Source organism: Halyomorpha halys, unplaced genomic scaffold (genome assembly GCF_000696795.3).
Source record: "Halyomorpha halys isolate HHAL.00 unplaced genomic scaffold, Hhal_1.1 Scaffold863.1, whole genome shotgun sequence".
Lineage (NCBI taxonomy): Eukaryota > Metazoa > Arthropoda > Insecta > Hemiptera > Pentatomidae > Halyomorpha > Halyomorpha halys.
Genome location: NW_027105160.1, coordinates 177,882 through 185,445, shown reverse-complemented (window position 1 = coordinate 185,445; position 7,564 = coordinate 177,882).

Sequence of the window (7,564 nt, the reverse complement as noted above, 5' to 3'; positions counted from 1 at the left end):
ATTTTTATTTATTTTTTTTCTATTTTATAAACTAGATAAAATTGATTTTTATATTTGTAATAATAATATAAGTCGGTCTGATGGTTTAGCATGGCAATTGATTGATAGGGCGAGGGTCCCACAGTCCTTGGATTTGTAGGTGCGGGTTCGATTCCGACGGCCCGGAGAAACGAATCTTTAAAATCTTCTAGAGCTGCATAGGGCCTCAATGGAGGACTTATATAAGAAACTAAAATTATTTAAGACTTAGATGTTAACATAATATAACATTAATATTAATCTATTATTTATGTTTTTTTCTTATCTATCATTTACATGGTTAATGGAACATCATCCATAAATTTGTGATACCAAGGTAAGGCACTCGGGTTCGAATCCGACTGTGGTAGATAATTTTTTTTTGTTATACCGTAGCCGTGAGTCAACCCTGTGGGTTCTGGAGCTTTCGCTTTTATTTTGTTTAAATTTCATATAGATTTTATCGGACTTACGGGGTATCAGAGCTTATGATGAAATACCAATTTCCTAAAAGATGTCGAATCTACTAGAAATGTGAGATTGAAAATTCACAATAAAATAATAATTAATCTTTTTTTTTTCTTCTAAGCCCCAGCCGGGTAAGCGAGGTTGTTGTCATGATGAAAAAGGGTTGAGTGTAGCCCTTTATCTGCATTCTAAGAGGAGGCTGGGGAACTTAGATCATTTGGAAAGGGGTAGTCTGTAGTTTGTGTCAGTCCGTAATAATAATCATAATAATTAATCAAAAATTAAGGTTGATAATAAATAATTCCATGAAATTGAATTTATAGAAAATGTATTTTTATATAATTCGTATTCATTAATTATTGTTTTGTCCCATAAATTGTTTAAGTACACTGTTTTTTATATAAGGCCTTATTTCAGGAAAACGAGATATTTGAGATGTTGCTAAATTTATTTCATCGTTTAAATTTGTGTAATTAAAAATGTGTATAAAAACATGCCACTTGATTATTGTAAACTGGATGTGTGGAAACTAGCAAATATTAGCACTCCATTTTATCTACTTTTCAAAACAATATATTTATATATAATATATATAATTCAGATATGGTTTGAGACTATTAGCGAATCCAGAGGGGCATAGAGGTAGGATGCCCCCAAAGGCAAAGAAAATATTAATTTTAGGAATAATTTTATATTATATCTTCCATGCTTTCGTCCTAAATAAAGCAAAATTTTGTATTCTATTTAAAACACAGTTTTTTATTTTTTAGTAGTATATATCCATTGAAGGATTTGGAATAAGAACGTAATGAGTCGCATAATGTAAATGTTTAATATTTTATATAGTTCACTTTCCACAATTTTTTTAAGCGCAGATCAAGATTATCTTATCAATAGGATATATACTTTCTCCCTTTGATAATGTATAAGAAGTACTGACGTTGTATTTATTTACTTTTAATTACCTCAGATAAATGTTCATAGAATGCCCAACATGGTATTGTTTACCATTATTTTTTTTAAAATGATTTTCAATTTATTATTATTGTAGAATATATAACAGCACTGGTATAAGGAACTTTTTAACTCTATTTGTACTAGGGTCGCCCTAAAAACAAATAAATATATTATGTAATATTCCACAATATTATAGGTAAATATATTAAAATTATGGTGTTAGACAACTTAACACAAGAAATGTCTTTTTAGAGAAACAAAGGAATATTTTACACAAAATCCTAATTGTTTTTGAAACTGTGACTTGTTTCATAATCGGCCCAAGCCAGTGACACGATCTATTATCTAAAACCATTCCATAGCTTAAAATAAGATCCCTTATTTAAGCTTAAAATGTTCGGGTACTTATCCCATTTCATCCCAGACAATTTTATGGATTCCAATCAATAACAACTATGTTATGGATTCCATGTAAAACATAATAACAGAAGGATTCCTGCATTACTTGTCTTAGCTTAAATATATTAGGGTGTTAAATCAATTACGGAACCTAATATACATTTTTGTCTGAGTGCAAGTTTATTTTATTTAAATTCTTTACTTGAGTTGTTTTCCTTCTTTTTTTTTTTTTTATTTAATTCATTTATTTGCTTACGTTTCTTTACAATATTTTTTTCGTGCCCTCCTCTGGAAAAATAGTTATCAAGTACAAAATACAAAGTTATATTCAATTGCTGAACCCTTTTCTTACCTGGAGGTAAGACATTTTTTTTTTTATACAGCCTCTTAACTTAGCGGCAGAGGCTTGTCTTTACGATAGATATACTTTACTTTATTTATTTTATCATTATTATTACAAGTTTTATATTTTTTATTTTGTTTCCATAATTTTTATTCATTATTATTATTATTATTATTTTTTAAATTTAATATGTACATATGATAGGACTGAATATTTAAAGCTACTCATTGCTCTGGACTGTGGCATATTTTATTATTTCAATAAAGTATTTAAAATAAAAACGGTTGAGCGTGTTAATAAGGGCCTCATAAGAATAGGGTCTAGCGCTACCTTGTGAGAAATCAGTGAACTAACTACCGAAAACAATTTCAGTATCTAAGTAGACAGTATTGACATCATTGACTACCAATAAAGTTGTGCGAACCCGAATCGATGTGTCATAATGGATAAAAAAAAATTAAATAAGTTCAGCTTGTCAATCTTCAACTATTTTAAACTACAAAATGGAAAATCTCCTGAATAATAATAAACTTAAATTAATTATAACGAATAAATCTATTAATAATAATTTATTACCAACTAAATGTATTAGAGTGGTGTGATATGAATTTAATCCTTTTTTTGGAAAACATTTTATGAGTAGATGACCAAATGGATCTAATTGGCTGAATATCATTTGAAATTTATTAGGATAAGAGGACTACTCACTAAAAAAAAAAGAAATAAAAAAATATTTGACAGAGAGAATATTAAAAAATACTGATGGTAGTAAATATTCTAACATTGAAGCTTCTATTATGACAAATACTACCCCACTATGTATACCGTTATGACTAAACGGCAGTTTGGTTACTGTATCAATATAGTGCATTTAGGCTGTGACACTTTACAGCCACGACAGAAATTGACACAGCAATTACCATAATATACACTGTATGACAGTTACCCTCACGACAACATTTACTATCGTGGCAGTACAGTAGATTTTTTTTTAATCCAAATAAACAAAGCTACTTTTTTGGACATTTTTTGAAAAGCTCTGTTTAACTATTTTAATGAGGATAAGAACTAGTTGATATTAAAGATCACTTGATTGTGCGTTTATGAACCAATTTTAATCAAAATCGATAAAAATATAAAAATTCAAAATATAAATTTTTACTTCTAGTGAAATTTATATTTTATACCAGTCAATATAATCGAAAAAGTTACTGGAAAATCCCACGCATAAAAACGCTTTAAATGTGTAATTTCAGTTTCGTAAGGATTTTCGGTCCTGATGTTTTCATACACTCAGGCCATTTTGTGACACTTGATAATTGTGTGCCAATAGACCTCAAAACATGTATGTCCGTCGAAAACAGGAATTTAAAAGTTAATCGAACGCATTACTTCCCCTTACTGTGTATTTCCTCATATATAGGAACACTGCCGGAGTACTTTCCCATATATAGATAATAGAAAGTAAAAATGCAGCTACAGTTCACAAAGTACCCAACAGATATTGACAAAGTATAATCATAAGAAGTTATTTTATTTTAATGATAATGTGATAACATGACCAAAAAAGTTATACTAAATAATTCCACTGATATCACTTAATGTTCTTAGTGAATAAAAATAAATTACTTAACAGGAGAGAAATGCTATATTTAGCCATGCTTCCTAAATACATTGGGTTGCTACAGTACACATCATATCAATCAATCCATGATCGGACATATATACAATACATATTTTTACATAATATCATAATATTTTTCCCTACCTTTTTCTTTTAAAATCAATATTCGTCTACACACTAAATGCAGGTATTTTAATTTTTTTTCAATTTTACAATTTCATTCCATCTGAAAATTTTATTTTATTTAATTGACAAATTTATTCTCCCTAATTCACTTTCTCAGAGTCTCGTCAGACGTTAAACAAATAAAATGAATTTATTATTAGATAGCAATGTATAATCAAACCAACGACATAATAGTTCAGCAGTAGATTAGCTTACAGAAAAACAAATTAATTAATTAATTAAAAAACTAATACATAGATTTTTTAAAAAAGTTAGTTAAAAGAAATACTTAAATGAATAAATAAGTCAGTTATTAGAAATAATTTAATGAATAAATAAGTTAAAACACAAATCAATAGGTCTAAAAACTAAAAAAAAAATGTTAAAAATAACTAATCCTCCATGACAGGAGAACAGAGTTGGGCTGGAATCACTACATGTTTCAGTTGCACTATTATTGTTCGAAGATAGCTGTGAAATGGTTCAACATATTTTAAAAAAATAGTGGTTTTGAAGGACAATTACACTAAAGGTACAATTTCTGTTATTGTAATTGTCAAAAGTCTATACAGTTGCTGTTTGTAATTGGCTTTATGAATATAATTAATTCCTGATGCTAAGTTAATAAAATTACAATTGCAATTATTTCTTCACCATTGGTCATTGCAATTATATGTACACGTAATTTAATACATTCGATTAAAAAACAATATGTCAATAAATCTATACAACGCACAATCTTAAACTGGATATCATTTTCTTATTTTTGATCCATTGTTAAAACAGATTTTTACCGTTTTTTTTTTATAATGTATTTGAAATAACAACTAATTGTAATCATATAAAAATTACTTGAAATTTTTGAGAAAAAAAAAAACTTGTGCTGAGCTTGTAATTTAAATTGGGGACCACAATTACAATTACTCTAGTTCATTAAGTATTTGCAATTACAATTAAAATTATTTGTAAGTCATAAAACAATTAATTTCAAAGAATAAGGCCCAAAGATTGTATCAAAGGGTTGCAATGTAGCTTATTATTATTTACTAAAATAGCGCTACCACTTTGTAAACTGTGAAACTAACAGTTATGGCGCAGTTATCTCACACCCTTGTGTCGCATATCATCTGTTGGAAGCATTTTCTATTTGGTCTTATTATACTGACAAAATTTCTTTTAATAATACATAAATTAGGTAAAATTATTAAAATAAGAAAATATAAATTAATTATGGGAGCGCGGTGGCACTGTGGTAAGGCACAATTCTACTAACTCCAAGGACCCTGGTTCAAATCAGGCTGGGTAAATAATTATTTTCTCTCACACTGAATCCATGAGTCAACCCTGTGGGTTGTAGGCCCCTCCTTATGTCAACCCAGCCTCATAAAGTGGGTAACCTTAATTGGGGGAAAATCTGGCGGTTGCGCATGATTCTGACTAAACCACCTCCTTGTATAACCGTTGATCTAAAAACAGTCCTTCCTAACAAAGTACTGAACCCCTGACCCTTCATGGGTCGTAGCCGTTCGGATTGTTATTATTATAAATTAATTTGATGAAAAATTAAACAATATACAATTTTAAAAGTATAAAATATTATACACATGTATTGAAATATACTTTTGATAGTCTTTATAGTATACATAAATAATTACTATAATATTACAATATAATGACATGAGATTACTGATGCTACACGAGGGGGTGTAGAATACTTGCATGTTAAAGGCATCAGTTTTATCGCTTACAAGGTACACAGCAACAAGTGTTATCACACATCTCTGAAACAACTCTCACACTTATTCTTTACAGTTCCTGTTGTATCACTTAGTTTGTTATATATACACAAAAAATTTGTAATGAGGTGTAGATAGTTGACCGTAGATTACTGATTGGAGAAGTTGGTCGGGGGGGAAAAGGTGGAATATGGAAAATGGGAAAAGAATAATAGAGGTATTCATGATCTTTGGTTTAACATGTTAAAGCGTATTAAATGGAAAAACTCATGCTAAATCGAAAAAAATTGCCTTCTTTTACCGTGGTAAAATGAAATAACATTTAACATGGCTGAGAGTCTGTTACTTGGTCTGTTAAATGGAGAATGACGTCACACAATAGACCAGTTGAGATCGCCGCCATTTTTGTTGTGACAGCTCAGTTCTTTCGTGTGTTTGTGGTATTCATATCCCTGTTATTAAACCAGAATGGATAATTTTAATGATACATTTAAGAAAAAAAACTTTTGTTTAGGTTTTGTTTGTCCGTTTTGTGATTGACTAGGGAAGCTTCTAATTGTATAAAAATGCTTTCATATAACAGTCGTTTGTCGTGGTTAGGGACACAGGCTAGTATGGAGGTATTGTCAAAATAAAAAGAGTGTTTGAGAGTTAAGCTATGTTCGGATAATTTTGAAGCCGTGAAGTTACGGGAAGAGAAAGAGTAATTGTGCTCGGTTATGCGGGCTTTAAGCAAATTTTTTTGTTTCGCCAATGTAGGATGCGTTACAAGTGGAACAGGGTATACGGTACACAAAATGGGATCTTTAAGATTGATCTTTAATCTTTGAAGACTATGGTCTTTAAATCTTTTAAAATTTGGTTCTGCTGTTATGAAGAATTAGTTTTATATTCTGATAAGTGATCTATTTTATTCACAAACTACTTGAAATGTTAGCTATGGAGCCGATTAATGTTAGAATTAAAATAGAATAGCTTAATATGGCAATACTGTGCCAATATTTTTTTTTTATCTTGTAAACTGTGACCGCACTACCCTCTCCCCTGAAAATTAACATTTAAATATAAATTGTAATAAAAAATAAAAATAAATTATAAATATAAATTTTATAAACAATTCGTTTTAGTCGCCGTGAGTCAGCCCTATGGGTTCGGGAGTTCACCGAGATTCAGCCGATCCATGAAGTGAGTATCCTTATAGTACAAGAGCCGGGAAGATAAAAAGGCAGTTATCTCACCCCAATATTTTATTACTTTAATGAAAACTATGTATAATTAATAGTCAAAATTGATGAGTCCGCCAACTATTTGTAGGGGGAATAAAAAATGTCGGCTGTTTCAAAACCTTAAAAAAGACTCATTTTTCATTCGGAGCTCTATATTTTAAAAACTACCAACAACACTAGAAAACCTAAGAGAACATTATTTAAAGTAGAGTAAATTTGCTGAAATATTAGCCTTTAAAGAGCTATTTACGTCCAATAGTTCTCGAGATATAGCTCTTTAAAAAAGCAAAATTTCATAAAACTCTACTGAAAGATTAGTAGTTCGTGAATTTATTTTGAGAAATCTATATCTCAGGAACTATATGACGTACAAATGTCTATTAGCACTCAAATTAAAGCTAGTATGATGGACTATAAGGAAGTTTATGACCTTTACCTTCGTAGGAATAGTAGTTTTCATGATATATGCTAAAATAAATTGATTTATAGTTGTTTGGACAATAAGTTTGATTTATGAAAAACTTAATTTCAGAAACCATTTGAGATACAGATGTCTGCCAGCGCTCAAATTAAAGCTAGTTAAATGAAAGGAATATGGTCCGGGTGCGGTCAAGAAAAACTCAAATAG